This window comes from Motacilla alba, chromosome 8, assembly GCF_015832195.1.
Source record: "Motacilla alba alba isolate MOTALB_02 chromosome 8, Motacilla_alba_V1.0_pri, whole genome shotgun sequence".
Lineage (NCBI taxonomy): Eukaryota > Metazoa > Chordata > Aves > Passeriformes > Motacillidae > Motacilla > Motacilla alba.
The window spans coordinates 11,696,553-11,713,057 of record NC_052023.1 but is presented as its reverse complement, the minus strand read 5'-3'; the positions used below and the strand labels follow the sequence as shown (position 1 = coordinate 11,713,057).

General features: G+C 42.1%; 1 protein-coding gene across 5 annotated transcripts in view; it reads left to right on the top strand.

Moving 5' to 3' along the window:
- Positions 1 to 6,628: 6,628 nt before the first annotated feature.
- Positions 6,629 to 16,505, top strand: part of ZZZ3 (zinc finger ZZ-type containing 3) — a 58,052-nt gene continuing 48,175 nt past the window's right edge. For 3 of the 5 annotated variants that reach the window (XR_005257862.1, XM_038145020.1, XM_038145016.1), the window contains exon 1: positions 6,629 to 6,781. The gene's annotated coding sequence lies outside the window, so the exon portion shown is untranslated. Of the gene's footprint in view, positions 6,782 to 7,129; positions 7,236 to 16,505 lie in introns of those variants that run through there. The other 2 variants (XM_038145019.1, XM_038145017.1) reach the window with 2 other exon arrangements.

Below are 16,505 nucleotides of genomic sequence, written 5' to 3'. Positions count from 1 at the left end.
ATGGGTGTATGTGTGGGCTTTAAGAAAATGCAGTAAGAACTTGAAATAAGATGTTTATAAGATGAATAAGCCAGTAAATCCATTCTCTGTTCTGACTTGTTCAAGATGGAGTTGATTAGCTAAAACTTCAAGTTCTGATTGTTGAATGGACATGTAAAAATACAGCTGACACTTGACTTGCTGATTTATATACAAGTATAAAATGAACCATCAGTAAAAAAGTAAAGCTGGCATAATAGGAATACGCTGGTTTGTTATGCAGTTTTGAGAGGCCTTTATGCAATGCTAGTGAATCTTAAAACACTTATCTTCCTAGTCATTGGGAGCATGGGAGGTACAAAAGTTAAGCAGTCATCATCCACAAAATATTTTCATAACACAAATCAATTTAAGAAGATTTCATTTCCAGATATGTTCCTTCTTCCTCACTTGGAGATCACAAACAATTTATTATACTTAAAAAATTTTAGTAAGATCTATTTTTGGAATAACTTAGCACATAAGAGAGTAAATCTAAAAGTACTTTGCTGAGAAGAATAAAGAGGGCAGAAGAGAGGAGGCATTTGATTCATAGGTGTAGGGAAAAAGCTTAGAATAAATTGTCAGCTGCCAAAAATGAAAAATAGCATTTTTTGTTTCATATCTCACAGGACACTGTCAAGAGCTTTTCATGTTCATTGTTCATGAATAGTTTTGCTCAGAAATGAATATTTTTCTAGGTGACTTAATTTTTTTCTATCTGATGTGTTTAATGTTGAACATGCTAAACATGTTAAACCTTATAAAACAAGATGTCCTGGTTACCATGGGGATACACTGCTTTTTTCCCCCACCTCCCCGGGTGTCTGTTAAAATGCCAAACCCAAATGAACATGCAGCACTTGCTCACACTGTGAATGCATGTTTGTTTGCACCACTGCACACAGTGTCTCTTTAGCACCAGAAGTAAGGTTACTCTGAGATTTTTCAGTTATAACAAAAGAAATGCTCTCATGCATGCCAAAGTGCTAATGAACTGGCAGCTATTAATTCACTTAGACAGTATTTTTAATTAACTGCTTCATGTAGTACCCAGGTTTACAATTTAACTGTAGAAGCAAGAAATAAAACATGTATTAGCTATGAACTCGGAGTGCCCTGTCTTCTGAATAATTTTTAGTAAGGGAAATATGCTCTCTTTTACCTCTTTTGCTTGTAGTATAATTAATTTGCTGTCCAACCAAGCAGGGTAGTGAAGATACTCTGTCTTTTGAACTTGATCAGTAGGAATCTGAGCTTCATATGTGACCTTACCTTTGCACACTCAAGTGCAGAGACTGGTCTTCCTAAGCTCTTTCTGTAGATGTTGGAAAAGGTTCAAGCAATAGAGGCAGTCTCTGCACTTCTGCTCTGCTTTTAAGTTAAATCTGAAAAGGGTCTGCTATCATTCTGGATTTGAGCCCTGAACAGGAATCCCTTCTTAAACTGTCAGTGGTGTTGGCGTTCACTCCTATGTGATGGCAATTTGTTTGAAATTTTATCTAAATCTTTCACGTCCTGTATGTGAGGGCCCAGTTCACAAGCTTGTCACTGAAAAGTTTTCTGTTTGGAGAAAATGGGCTTAAAGGCTAGGCAGAAGTGTGCCCGGTCTGTTTATTTATCTCTTTTATTTAGACGCCTCTATCTTACTTGCAAACTGCTAATTTATGTTTTTCTGACATTGAACATTCTACCTACTGTTTAGATAACAATAGAGCCCTTTATTGTGTTGTAAGACCTGAAGGAATATTAAGGTAGTCAAAACAGTAACAGGCATATTCTGTGACCTGATGCACCTTCATGTAGGTTATGCATAATTCAAAACATTAATGCAGAGCCACTAATACCTGAGAGTGCTCCCAAACATGTACCAAAGGGATGTTTCTGAAGGAGAAAGGAAAGATAAAAAGGATTGTTTGGACAGGAGTTGATAACATCTGTAAGGACTAAAACTCCTTGACAAAGGTGACTCACTCAAAGTCTGTGCTGATGGGGATGCTCCAGGGAGGTAAATGGAGGTGATGTGGGCCTCAGGGTTTTAGTAGCCTTAGGCAAAACCACTGTGCCCAGCCTACCCTCCCATCCTGTTTAGTCAAAACTTCCCTGATTCACATAGGTAAAATGTCCCAAAACATAGAAGTCTCTGGATTGTTGTTTTCTTCAAGCTTGAGTCAAATTTCAGACACTAGAATTATAACATGCTCGAAGAAACTGCAGTAAAGCAAATAAAAAAGATACAGTTGGTTGAAATCGGTAGCAATTTTTCTAGTTTGAAATATTAAAACCCACTCTTGAGTAGTAAAAACTAAGAAGAATAATACATTCTGAAAAACAAAGATCTTCCTTTTGGTGTGCAGCTTTTATGTTTATTGGGTTCCAGTCCAGAATGTTTTTTTAATAATGCACTACAATCTAGCTATCATTTCATATCGACCGGACATTGAAGCCTCTACTGAAATTAGAAAAAGCCATTTAAAAGGGAATACCACATATGCAAGGAGTATTTATGCATGGTACTCAATATAGTCTAATTAATTCAATTATTAAAAACAAGTATCAGATTACTTCACTGCAGCTTCTTAGATCAATTTGAATTAGATTGTCCCTACTTTAAACATGCAGACAGAAAATGTGAATAATAACTTCCAAAATTCATTTAACTTTTGTGATTGGTAACTTGCTTTTTCAACATGGAATATGACTAATTTCAGTAACTGAAGTCAAATCTGCAATAATCTGTGTGGGTTGTAAGACTCCTGCATTGTCTAATGTCCTTACCCTTTATCAGTGACTGGAGATAGTTCTGTTTAATAAAGAGCTGAAATTTTATTTCCCCCTACCTGGTTCCTACCCAAAAAAATAAGGCATAAAACCCAAGCATTCCACACTTAAATGCATCAGTAGAGTATGTCTTCAGGCAGAATAGTTCTTAAAGGTTAGACACAAAACAGAATTGTTTCTCTAAAGGATTTTGCTTCAGGTAAAACCAGTGGAAACATTTCACTGAGGGCAATCTAGCCTTTCTCATATTTATTCTTTATATATGGTCGCTTTAATGGGAAAAAAAATCAGAGTGTGGAGGATTCCAGGGAACGGAGCAGGCAGAACTGAGCAAAACAGAGGACCTATAAAAATACATGACATGATTGTGTAAGGATGTGTCATGTATTCAAGCAGAAAATTGTTGTAACTCTGTTAATTTTTTTTTTTTGTTTCCTTTTGTCTCAACAAAAACTGTCCTTCCACAACTTTATCTTCTGTAACTATCTACAAGATTGCAAATACTTTTTCTTCTCTTTCTCCAAAGTGCCACCCATAAAGTACCTACAGACAAAATTATTGAGGTGACAAAGTAATTAATGAGAAGGTATCTAACTGTTGTGCTGAGCTGGCTCTCATCCAATCCAGGATGCTTTATTAGGTTTGGGCTGTGGAAGTTGACCCAACAGAACCTAATCTGGCTTTAGGAAAATGCTCACTGTCCAAGGCTTGAGTCAGATGAAATAAGCCTCTGGAGCTGAATTGAGCCATAATCTTCCTTGTCCTGCATACCCTCTTGAAGAGCCAGTGTAGATCCAGAGCTGTAGCCAAGGATATAACCCCATTTAATCAGAGCTGGGGCAGGAACCAGTAATAGCTTGTTAATGCTCTTTGGAGGGCATGGTGGAAAGAGAGCAGAGCAGCTGTCAGAACTAACCTAGATGTCCTTAGGCTCAGTTTCTCAATTGTGCTGAGTTCCAACGAGTGTGTTTCATTAATCTATTGTCAGAAAAAAAAATCATATATTATTTGCTCTGATAATAGGAGAAGCAATTAAGCAATTTCATGGATTGAGATGGGTGGGAACAGTGATGTTGCTGCTGAAAGCAGGAGCTGTGTCACAGCTTCATCAAAGCTGGAACTTGTAATGTTGGCAGTTCTCCATGCACACACATGAGCTGAGGCATCCCACAAACATGGAGGGAGATAAAGCTTCTGCTCTTGTAGAAGATGCTGCTTTGGGAGGGGTCTGATCTACTAATTTTTAGCTTGTCCCATTGTAACTTGATGAAAAGTTGTCATTAACACCATTATCCCCTGATCTGAATAGGGGGTGGTTTTGTTGTGGTTTGGGATTTTTTTTTCCCACTACTAATGCTGATGAAGCTTGAGAGTTGTTATTGCCTTATAAATGAGTAATATGTAAGGCTGCCCATAATAAATACAGCTACCAGTTACTGGTAAAAGATAGATGCTGTAGCACAGAGGAAGCTGCAGCCACAAGAACTAGAGATGTGACATAGTTTGGGTAGAGAATATGAGGAACAAAGGACACCAATTGGAAGTGAAAATGTGTTGGAGAAAGCAGTATGGTGCTACTAGGCAGAAGTATATTCCTTTGCACTTAGGAATTATTTCAAAGCTGTTATAGGATACTGTAGGGAAGGGGCTGCAGGATAGCACGAGTGGGTGGAAAAGATTTTGAACTGTGGAGACATCCGAGTAGATGTAGAGCCTCAGGCAGCTTCAAACAAAGCAGGTTTCTCCAGGTTTTAATGTAAATTCTCTTGGGTGGAGGTGTTAGTGAACCTGATCTCAGGCATTACTACACATGGGCTGCTTTCTCTTCTTTTCGTGTTGTTAATTTTCCTGTGGAGGGTTAACAGAGCCAAACTACACAGTAGGTACACAATGGCTGGATTAAATCCAGGAAAAAGCAGGGAGCGTGCAGAGGTGGGGTAAGAGCCTCAGGAGTATCCCTTTCGTTACAGGAGCCATAACCTCAAACGTCACACCATTAACAGTGATGGAAGGTCTTTGTTAACCTTCCATCACTAGGCATCACTGGCTGCTTCTTAGGCAAGATGGCAGAACCTAATATTTAAGTGTGAATTGAAGGCAAATCCTGGTGTAGGGTGTGGTTACAGTATAGTTGGACTGGTTTAATCCTATTGCCAAAAAGTTACTGCTGCCAAAGGAGGATTGCTTGGTTCCTCGCCTCTACTGGCAGCACTCCCTCCCCATCTCACATGCCGGCTCTCATCAGCCCCATGGGGAGCCAATGCAGTTTAATTTCTAGATGAAAATGAACACACCAGAAACAGGAACAGCTTCTTGGTGGTTTAGGAAATCCACCTGGTTTACCGTGTGTGTAGATGAGCAGCAGAGTGGGTAGTGGTAGAAGCTGTGGGGCAGGGATGGGGGAAGTACTGCCTCTCGTGTCAGCAGCCCCTGGAGTCGGTCAGGTCTGTTGCTCAATTGTGTCTTTGCAGCACCATGGGAATCTGAAAAAGCCCCACCATCAAAACACCCAATCGATTTTGCTCAGAAGCAGCTGAGCAGAACCCTCAGTTCTCCTGTGAAAGCACTAAGGCTTGTCTGCAATGCAATAATATCCTCAGCCATTGCAGCTGTTCAGCTAAGTGAGCATATTTCTAAATGGATTGCAAGGCAGAGTGCTTTAGTGCACACAGGTGCTCCTGCAGTAATGAGAACACTGCTCCTGCTCGGGCACACGCACAACAGGGCTGCGGGAGAGAGCGGCACAGAATCGGGAGAAAATTTCCCTCTCTCTTTTGTGGGATTTCTGTTGGTTTGAATTTGATCACAGAAGACGGAATTCCAAGTCAGCAAGATGTAGGAAAAGTGAGAACTGCTTGGGAGGGTGGAAAAGCTGCTGAGGTTTTTCTGCAGACTCTGCAGAAGGAATGTCTGTATGGCTAGACTTGCAATTTGGGTAATTAGGATTTTATTAAATGTGCTTTCTTTACAAAACTATCACTTGAATACAGTCACTAGCTACTTTCAAAAGCAACTGAAAATATTCTTCAATACTAAACTCTTTGCTCTCTTAACTGTGTTACAGACAACTGTTTTACCTAAGGATTTTCCAGCAATCTAGAAATGTTAATTATTATTCAGAGAAAGGATTTTTAAATTTCATTAGCATTTAACATAAAATGTGAGTCTCTGTGTTTCTTGTCTACACAAAACTCTTCCAAATGCATTTTAACTGTGACATTTCAGGAAAAAAGCAATGAGAAGTTCAAGAATAGTCAGAGACAGACAGTAGTTTTGTTGTCTCTGTAGGAGTACCGGTAAATGATGTATTAGAGCAGGCTGTGGGCGGTAGGTAGTAGTAACTCATGGTGATCGCACACCGGTGAGCTGAGAACCAAGCAGCACCACAGGAAAAAATCTGAAATCGCAATGGATTAATTTTTAGTCATAATCCAGAGGGCTGGAGTACCCCACGGAGCCTGTTCTTGCGGCACAGCTTGAGCTCAGTCGGGACACCGCGCTGGAAATTGCTCCCCGCTTTGGGGGCACGAAGCTGGCAGGGGGGCAGGATCACCTCCAGCCAGCAGAGCGCTGCCCCCGAGCCGCGCTGCCCGTCCCCTTCCCGGCACAGCAACCCTGGAGCGTTCCCGCGCCGCCGACGGCTGGGCCGGGGCGCCCGGAGTCGCCCGCCGTCCCGCTGCGGGCGGAGCTGTCCCCGTCCCTCAGGGCGCCCCGGCAGACAGACAGACAGACACACATACAGACACCTGCCCGGCCGCGCTGCGCTCCCGACCCGCGCCGCCGCCGCGCTCCGCCGGCAGGGGGAGCTGCAGGGAGCGGGTCCCGCCGCAGCGCGGGGGGGAGGGGAAGGAAGCGGAAGGAGCCGCCGCCGCGCTGAGGGGAGCAGGCGCTGTGCGGAGCCGCCGCCTGGTGCGGGCGGCACGGAGGGAGCGAGCGGCGCGCGGGGCTGCGCGGCCCGGCCGCGCCGAGGAGCGGGCGCCAGGTGAGGGCCCGGCCCGGCCCCGGGGGAAGGGGTGGGGGGGGGCCCGGGCGGCGGCGAGCTCGGAACCCGCGCGGGGAGGGGGAAGGAGGAGGAGGGAGCGAGCGGGGGAAGCCCCCACGTGACCAGCGCGTGCGGGGAGGAGGCGGCGGCTCGCGCGCCCCGTTCGAATCAGCTGGCCCGCGGTGGCGCCTCCTGCGCGTGCGCGGCGGCCCCGCCTCCCCCCCGGCTTTACGTGTGCGCGCGCCCGGCGCGGCGGCCCCGGGGGCACGTGCGCGGCGCCGCGGCCGCCATGTTGCGTCCGAGCCGCGCGCGGACACTGTGCGCGCGCGCGGGCCGGGCCGCGGGAGGCGGGGGCAGGGGCGGGCAGGGAAGGAAGGCGGGAAGTCTCGCGAGGTCGCGCGGCTCCCGCGGGAGCGGGCCGGGTGCGGGATGGCGGCGGCGCTGGGCGCGCTGGGTAATGGTACCGGGCCGGGGGCGGGACCGGGAGCCGCCGCCCCTCCCGCCGCGGAACGGGCGCTCGGGAGCGGGCGGGGCGCGCGCCCCGGGGAGCGCCACCGGCTCCGCGCCGCCGCCGCCTCCTCCCCCCGCCCCGGCCCTGCCCCGCCTCACCTCACATCACCCCGTGCCTGCCCCGCGGCCGCCCCCCCTTCCCTCCCCCGCCTCGGGCTCTCCCCGTCCCGCCGCTTCCCCCGCGCCGCTCCGCCCCGTCCCCGCGCCCGGGGCCCGCCGGCCGCGGGTGCCCGCAGATCCCCTTGGGTCGCCCCCGCCGTGCCGCCCCCGCCGCGGGTGTCCCCGAGTTCCCCGCGCTGCCCCGGCCGTGCCGCGCTCGCGGCTGCCGGCCCGCGTTCAGTCCCGGAGCTCCCGGGCCCTTCCCCGGCCCCCCTGCAGCCGCGGGCCCCCGGCGGTGTCCCGCTGCTCGGCCCGCCCCGCGCCCCTGGCCGGGCTGTGCCCCCGCTCTCGGCGGGTTTGTGCCGGGCAGCCCGAGCGGTGCCTGCCCCGCAGCGACCGCGGCGCTGGTGGTTGGGCATGCAGGGGTCCGAAAGAGAGCTCTGTAACGTCCTAGTCTGCTCTCGGTGGAGGCTGGGATATATGTCCCGTTACAGCACAAACTTGTAACATACAGTTCTGTCTTCTCTTGTGTTTAGAATAATTATTCCAGTCGTATCCAAGTGTCCCAGCTCAGCAATATTCCCTTTGTCTCCTAATCCTGATCTCTGTTAAGGGAGAGCATATGGTTCTTCTTCTTCCTTATGGTGTTTTGTATTCTGTCCTTGTTTATTATCCAGTAACGTTAGCAGGTTTTGTAGTCTTGGAGTATTTTGCTAATCTGGTTCTAGGCTAACACATAACAGAGACTAAATTTTTTTTTTAAGAATATGTTTTTGAGGCTTTGATGCTCCAAATTTTATTTTGTGAATATGCTTCCAGTTATTATTAGAAGAACCAAGTAGTTCTTCCATGGTTATACATATATTTGCATGTTTTCCATTGATATTGACATTATACTGTACCAATCACTATGTAGTGATTGTTTATTGAGGCTTTTAAGTGAAACTCTGCGTGTATCCTGTGTTTTACATTAAATACTGACTTGTGCAACCTCTTAAGAACATGCTTTTCGGGTGTATTTCTAACCTGTGGTTAGATAATAGCTTCCCATCCTAGCTGCTCTGAGGACTGGTCATCTAGCAGGGACTGGTAGGTTTGGGATTAGGAAAATGGCATTCCTTTACATAAGCAAGTGTAACTTCTGAGAAAAGAAGCTGACGAGGTACTGTTGTAGCTTGTTTTCAAGCATCTTTTAATCTTACTGTACTGTCTTTTGCAGTAATAGTAATATTTGCTTAATCAGAAGTGGAAAAAAGTGTAAGGGAGAAAAGCATGGCGTGTGTTAAACAACAGGGGAGAAAAACGCATCTCTCTTAAGAGTATGTGGGAAAAATGTTCAAAAAAATAACTGTCAGATGAAAATTGTCACTCAAGTGAAGAAACTTCCCTTTACCTTAGAAGGGCTTAGCAGTTAAGTCAGTTTGACATGTGACTTCTAGCAAGTCATTAAGAACCTAAACAACTTTGGTTTCAGGCTTTTTCCAGCACTGTCATGTTTATTCCATAAAAAAATTCTGTGCTTTGAATTTACAGGCTTGAATTTAAAGGCTTTTTGTGAAGGAGTGTTATGCAGTGCAACCGTGTGTGTCAGTAAGGAGCAGCACTGAATGACCTTACATTGAAATACTGCTGATCATTTATGTTTCTGGTTGTTTAGTCTATCTTAGGTAGTTGTTGCACTTCTCAGTTGTACCACTGTTAAGTGAAATGATTTTCCTTTGCCCTGCATACTCCAAGTGTATAATTGCTAAGTGAGAGGCTGTGTTAAATAGCTTAGTTATTGAGGTATTTATTTAGTGATGGAGCTCAATCATGTGTCTTGTCTCATCATTTTTAACATTTCTGGAAAAAGAGAAATTGCAAAACAGGGTTCTTTGGCTCACTGTTATTATGGATTTGATGTGCAAAAATAACTAGATCTTTATTTCACAGAATTTGGGAATGTGTCCTAATAAGGGCTTTTGTTCTACAGCTGAACAGCATGTGACTGCCCTGATGTTTATCAGTGTTTCTAACATACTTGTGTAGTGAGATTGCATAGTGAGATATGCTGTCCTTAGTCTCATACAGAATGAAGGCTTTACACTCCCAGTATTTCCAAGAGACTTAAAGTTCTTGTGGATTTTTTTTGTTGTTGTTGGTTGTTTGGGATTTTTTGGTCCATTTGTCTGTGTCTGGTTCTTCCAGATCATTTTAGGTACTTAGGTTGACTTCTGATCAATAATAGTTGTATGGTTGATACAAAGTGGAAGGACTTACACTCTGCTCTTTCACCACGAGGGAAATAAGAAATATGTTTCTAAAAGTACTGAGGAAGCTGGAACAGAAGTCTTTGCAGTCTGCCCTGCTTCCAGTTGTGCTTTGTTTCTTGTTTTGTTTTGGCTTTTTTTCTCTTCTTTTAAATTACTTTTCACATTTCCAAACCCCTATTTAAGATCTCTAGGTCTACTAATCTATTGAGGTTTGCTTTGTTTTGGTTTTTCCAAAGTCATAGCATTGTGTGGGAAGTGATCATATAGGTCTCTCTGGTCATAAGGAACCAAATTTGTAAGAGGGAATTTATTCATCAAGTATTTGTCACTTGCATCCATATATAGAGATTGCACTCACAGTTCTAGAAATGCAGTACTGTAGGGACCTATTGTTCCTTTTCTCTCAGGTTGGTTTAAAACAAATTGTATTACTCCAGACAGATATTTGTAGACCTTGTCCTTAAAAACCTTGAAGAATAAAAATTCTGCCACTTCTGTAGGCGTGAGTGAAGTTGCAGAAACTGAGAAACTTTCTCACTTCTGTAGTGAGGGTTTTTTTTTTTTAACTTTCCAAATTAAGTGTTCTTTGCTGTAAGTCAAGCTGCTGCTGCTAAGAATTTGCTTCTGGTAAACTTTAACACTTAAGGGTATATTGTTCCAGTTTTAAGAACACTGTAAATATGGTTTGTGGTTGAAAAACTGCTCTGGTTGTAGAACCATCATGGTAGTTGCAGTTTTCTGAAAACCTGCCTTCTGTTTGAGTAACTCTAAAAGACACTTCAGAAGTGCAGAGCTGAACATTAAATGGTGTGTTCTTATTGGACACTTGTGTTTCAAACAAAAAGACCTTTAAAAATATTCCCTTATGGAGTGCAGCTTTGTAATCAAAATACTTAGGGTTTGTTGGTTGATAATTTATATGGTTTGTCTTCAAAATTTGAGTATTAGCTAACAGTTTGCATTTAATTGCTTTCCCTCATACAGGCAATTGGTTGTATCTTCCATCCAAAAGTTTAGTAGCTTAACTTACCATAACTGTTCCTTAGAGTTACTTCAGTGTTTTGATGCTCACAATGAATTCAGTTAAACACAGACATCTATAAAGCTCAGTGGGTCCAATCCTCTGCCCGTTGGAAGCATATTGGGATTGTTCCCTCTGATGGCAGAGTTCCTCCTTGGTTGCTTGTTTCAGCAGCTCCATCACTCACCCCATGGTTAAAGTTTTACCTGACACTGAGTTTCAGTATTTTTGCTTTGCATGCAGCTGATTGCTCTGATTGCTTTGTCTCTTGTTGCTTCAGAAGAGAGTTGATTCTCCTTGTAGTAGTGCTTTAGATTGCTGTTAACTGCTGTCCAGTTTTTCTGGTCTTTTGAACTTCATCACAGGACAAAGGAACACGAATGTTGTCAAAATAGACAATTTGATTGTCCAGGATTTTAAAGATGTTTTTAGTAGTTCAAATTTAAATACAATATTTAAACACAAATATTTGCTTTTATTGGGGGTTGCATTTGTGCTGATAAAGTATCAGTGAGAAGTGTAAAAGCTTATCTTTATATGTTAGTAGTAGAGAAGGGATTTTAATAGTCTCTTGCCATGAGAAGTAGCTGATTTTTTGCCTAAGAAGGATGATTCTAATTTTGTTTAAAACGCTTCAGTTAGAAAATTTGAAAGTCAGAGAGGAACGAAGTGTTCCTAAGAGTTTACCTGTTGGTACATAAATTATAACATCCTGCTTTTTATTGATGTTTTATTAGCATATATATATGTCCATGAGAGCTGAATTTTTCACAGCTAGTGGTGCAGGGTTTTTTTGTGTGAATTGAAGTCGCTCTAGTTCAGGAAGGAAAAACAGGGAGCCCAAATTGCAAATTGGAGAAGCTATGCAACTGGGTTACTGTGCCACACAGAAATGAATTAAAGAGGGAGGAGAGTGACAGAGCCTCCTGTGTGTGTTTGTGTTTGAAACATACTCTGCCTGTGCAGTAGTGTTGAAGTTAGGAATGTTATCTCCACAGCCAGGGAATCTGAAGCACCAGAGTTAGATACTGTCTGAGAAGTTCTGCCATGCTGCTTAATTACTTATTAAATAAATGTTTTAAGAACATTGGCGGTTGAAGGCATGGGTGTGTCTTTTGCAGTTGTATTTTCTGGATTTACTTCTGGTTATTTTTTTGTTTGTTTGTTTTGTGGCCTGGGTGATGGAACAAAGCAGATTTGCTAATTGCCTGGACAGGGCAAACCTGGGAGTGAATGTAAGCATTAGTGTGAAATAGTCTTGGAAAACAGGATGAATGACCTGAACTGTATAGGATGCAGTTCAGTAAAGAGAAACGCAAAACAGTACCTTTGGGTAGAAATAGTAAATTTAAATATGAGAAACACTTGGCTGGGCAACAGCTCTGTAGATAAGCAGCTGTATCACAAAATGAACACTGTGGAGTCGTGACAATTCTGTGAAAACCAAGATCTCACTGGAGTTTATGAACAGGATTGTTGCATGTGAGAGGGAAGTTGCTCTGCAGTACTCAGTGTAAGGCCTCAGATAATGCAGTGTCTCTGTTCTTACTCTGCTTCCAACAGATTTGGACCAGCTGAGAGTGTCTAGGGAAGAGTTGCAATAATGACCTTTAAGAAAGGACTGAAAGAATTGTACTTGTTTAGTCTTTAGCAGAGATGGGGAGCTGTAATAGTAGGCTTCAAATGTGGTAAAGTTTGCAACAGAGAATAATGTAATAAACTCTTCTCTCTAGGTGGGAAAAGACATAATAGTCCTGAGGAGCATAAAAAGAGATTTTGATGTCAGGGAAAACTTTGCAGCTTCAGGAAAGATTATCTATCCAGGACAGATAATCACAGGGTTATATATCTGAGGGAAGTAATGGGATATCTATTGCTGAAAGTGCTCTAGAAAAGGTTAAATAACCTCCTTTCAGAGATGATTGAGGTGTAGTTTTCTATCCTTGGCATAAGAGGCAAGATGACGTTTTAACATTAGATATCTCATCATTTTTAGATTTTTGTAATATTGCTGGCCATGATTTAAAAGAGTAAAACAACAAAACAACACAGTGGAGAAAAAAAAATAATGATGTAACAGTTGTAAGATTTAGTAATAAAACCTCTGTCAAATATATTCATTAAAGGGTTTTTATAAAGTATTTATTAAGGCTATCTGTAATGTAATATTGAAGGTAACTTTAATAGAGCTTTCATTGTAGATTTAATATCTCTGACTTGCCTTTAGCTGGTTTTAGTGATCTGAAAGAAAGAAACAGAGCTAGAGTCAAAGTCTTTCAGAAGACTTCATTCAAGAGAAGCAGAGCTCAGAAGATAAATTCTAATGAGCCAGGGAGTCAGGTGCATTCCAGGCTCTGAAATGGAGCACACCATGCAGCTTCATGTCTCTACAAAATCGAGATTACAGTTAATATCTGAGACATGGATGTTGGGGGTTAATCACCACTGATAAGGTTCCTGAAGGGTTTGTTGTATAAATATATTGTTATTTAAAATCAGTTTGTGTTCCATGTATTAGGAATAGATTTCAGTCTTTTGTGCCCATTGCTGTGTAGTAGCAGTATAAATAAGCTTGAACAGAAATTTGTCCTGTCTACGTATCCTGGTTTTATACAAAATTTCTCCTTTGGGACTCTTTTGGGTGATGTAAAAATATTTGATTAAACTGGAAGAGCTAACCTTGATACAAATGAGTTAAAGTTTTTTGGAGTTAAAAGTACTGAGCAATTTGATGGAACTTCTTGAACTAAATTCAGTTTAATGCCTTATTCTGTGTTTTTTCTATTCAAAATCAACTGCCTACATCCCATGTGACCTTGTTCAGGCATTTCTGATTTTTGAAATTTGACAAAGCTGCCTTAGGGTTGAGGGCAGGTGAAGGATAGGCTTGTGTCACCTATGTCTGTGCTCTGAAATTAGGGAAAGGGTTAAAGGGAAACAAATGTCACATTCTCAACAGTTTAAAAAGAGTGTAGAGGGTTTAGATAAAATAATGCTCTCAATCTATTATAGCTGAATTGTAATTAGAGTTGTAGTACATTTTTCTGTCTCACCAGTTATATGGATTAAAATTTATGTGTACTTCCACTGCGTAGGCTATCAGCATTGTCTTTGTTATAATTGATGGGAAATTGTGACTAAACCATCAGGAAACAAAGTGTTGCTGACTGACAGGGCACTGGGTTTAGATCCTGGTGTAGTGTTTGCTTGTATAAACCTGGAAATCAATAAAGGGAGAATGCAAACACTGTTCACCATATTAGACTGATGTCAGAAAAGGAATTTGTTCCCTTTCTCAAGTATTTTAAGTCTTCCAGGGATTTTCCTTCTGTGTGTCACTGCAGTACAGAGGCTTTTTTGTAGCCTATTATAAAGGGATCATGGTATCTCATGTAGTAAGGGCACAAAGGCTTAAGTCTTAGGCAGAGGCAGATGCACCTATTCCCTAAGCTCCACCTGAAGAGCTGGAACTGAGATGCAATTGTCAGACAGAGCTGCCTGGAAAAGGCTGCTTTAACCTTGGAGTTTGGAGCAGCAATTCCTGCAGAGTTGACTGGAGCAGTGTATAGGTGGTGACTGACTCAAGATTTGGAGTAGAAAGCTGTTAACATTTCAACAGATGCCATGGTTTCTTTACTTCAGGTTATTTTCCTATTTCCAATGCAAAAAAACAATTGGCAACTTTAAAAATTGTATCTTATTAATAATTTTGAAATTAGAATGTATTAGTAGATGTTTTTCACCCATTACCTTCTTTTCATTTACTTGTGCTTTCTATGTACATGTCTCTAAATGTCAGAGTACAATTAGCAGCGAGTTTTACTGGCTAGGGATACATGACTGTATTGCTTTTGTTAGCAACTAATCTGTCTAATTGTCACTTGAAAAGATTTGACAATATTTCTGTGCCTTGCTATGCTGCCAGCACTGTTCTTTGGATGTTTCCTTAAAAGCTAGACTTCAGGAAAAAGAAAGCTAACTAAATGTTCTCAGGTCTTCTCAGTCCTCACCTGTCAGCATTTCTGGTTTTGTTTATTTATTTATTTAATCTTGGGAAAATAGGCAAAATCAGAAGCCAGTATAGCTTATGGGTTTTTATATTTTTAACCAGTGTTTTATTTTCAGCAGAATCATTTCCTGGAAATTCTGCTATATTCAGTGCATTCTAAAAAAAGCAGATTAAAAAAAATCTTTATTCACAGCATTATTGTAGAGGCTGCTATAGTGCAATTACTTTTCATATGCGTGGATAGTTTTAAATGCACCTGTGAAGAAGTGGTTTCTAACAGAATAAAGTGTAATTACATAATTTCTCTTAAGTGAGGTCAGGTGAGAGCTTTTCTGGATCATGGGAATTCAGTGATCCTTTGTTAAGAGGATTCCTAAAATACTTCAGATGAAAAAGCTTTTCCACATATCTGCTATCTTGACAGCCAGTACTGAAAAGGGCAATGAGAAACATGCACTCCTTGTATGATGTCCTAGTGCAAATAAAGCTTCCCACACCTCCCCCATCCCAAAGTGAGGTGTATCTTTTTCAGATTTTTGGACATCTATTTTGGAGGTCTTAATTGTTGAACCAAAGTGAATTTTGCAAATCCTTGAGAATCCTCTATGGTCATAAATGGATTGCTTTTTGGAGTACAGTTTGCTGTCAGGACCATTCAGATTATACAGGTGTATAGGAACAGATTTGTTGCTGTTTAGATCTTGATAGGTATCAAGTCTCCTGTTGCTGTTCTAACTGCACCTCAAAAAAAAACCAGAAACCTTCACCAACAATACAGGTAACAAATTTCTTCTTAATATTGATGAATTTCAATTTCATCTCTCATGATCTGAAAATATCTCTGGTTGATTCCAGCCCAGAAGCAGTATTATTGGAAATTCACCTGTTACATAAAGGGTTATTTTTTCCTTTGGTCAGAATTCTGAATATATAGAGAGAATTTTTGCATCTCTTTTGGGCACTGGAGGTAAAAGCAGGCCAGTTACTGTCATTTTATCCAGTGTGACTCATGTCTCATTGATTTTCCACTTGAGAGGTAACTCTGGTGATCAGACCTTGTGTTCTGCTCTTAGAGTGTATTTCATAATTGAATTATTTGCAGTTAGACCAGCTACCCTTTTAAAAAACTTTTTAGGTTGTTGTATGTCTGTATTTACTTGGCCAAATAAATTCCCTTGAAGAAACCATCCCAAAAAGTCAGGAGACGGTGAGAAACAGGAGAGCTCTGGAGAAGCTTACTGTGTGATATTCTTGGTACCATTTTCAGTTTGGATTCATGTGTCACTGCAGCTCTGTTATTTGACTTGTACCAAATAATCAGGTGGACGTTCCTTCTCATCCTGTCTGTTCTGTCAGCAAGCCTGATTTGCAGACGTGGCATGAGCTCCAGTTTTAAGTTCTGTTTGCTTCTCTTCCTTTCAATGTGTCCTTCCTTTGTGTGGGTTGTAGCATGTCTTCCCTGCTTGGTTTGCTCCTGCAACTGCCTTGAAAGGAAAGTGTGCTTTTCTAATACTTAGAAATTAGCTTCTGTTGAAGTGTGGACAACTATTGCTTTTTTGACCTTCACTGACCATATTTTTCATGATGAAATGTCAAAAAGAGTCCGGGGTTTTCAATCAGTATCAAATAAGAATACAGAAAGTTTGCAGGGTTTTTTTCCCCCTCAGATGCCTCTCTTTTGTGCCTCAGATTCTGTTAGTGAAGGCTTGCATCAGCTGGATTTCAGTTAAGTTTTCAATAGAATGTTAACAGATTTATATTAAAGTGAACAGTTAACTGGAATGAAAATAGAGGAAAAGACGATGCTGTGACCTCGGCTGTGTGGAAACAGAC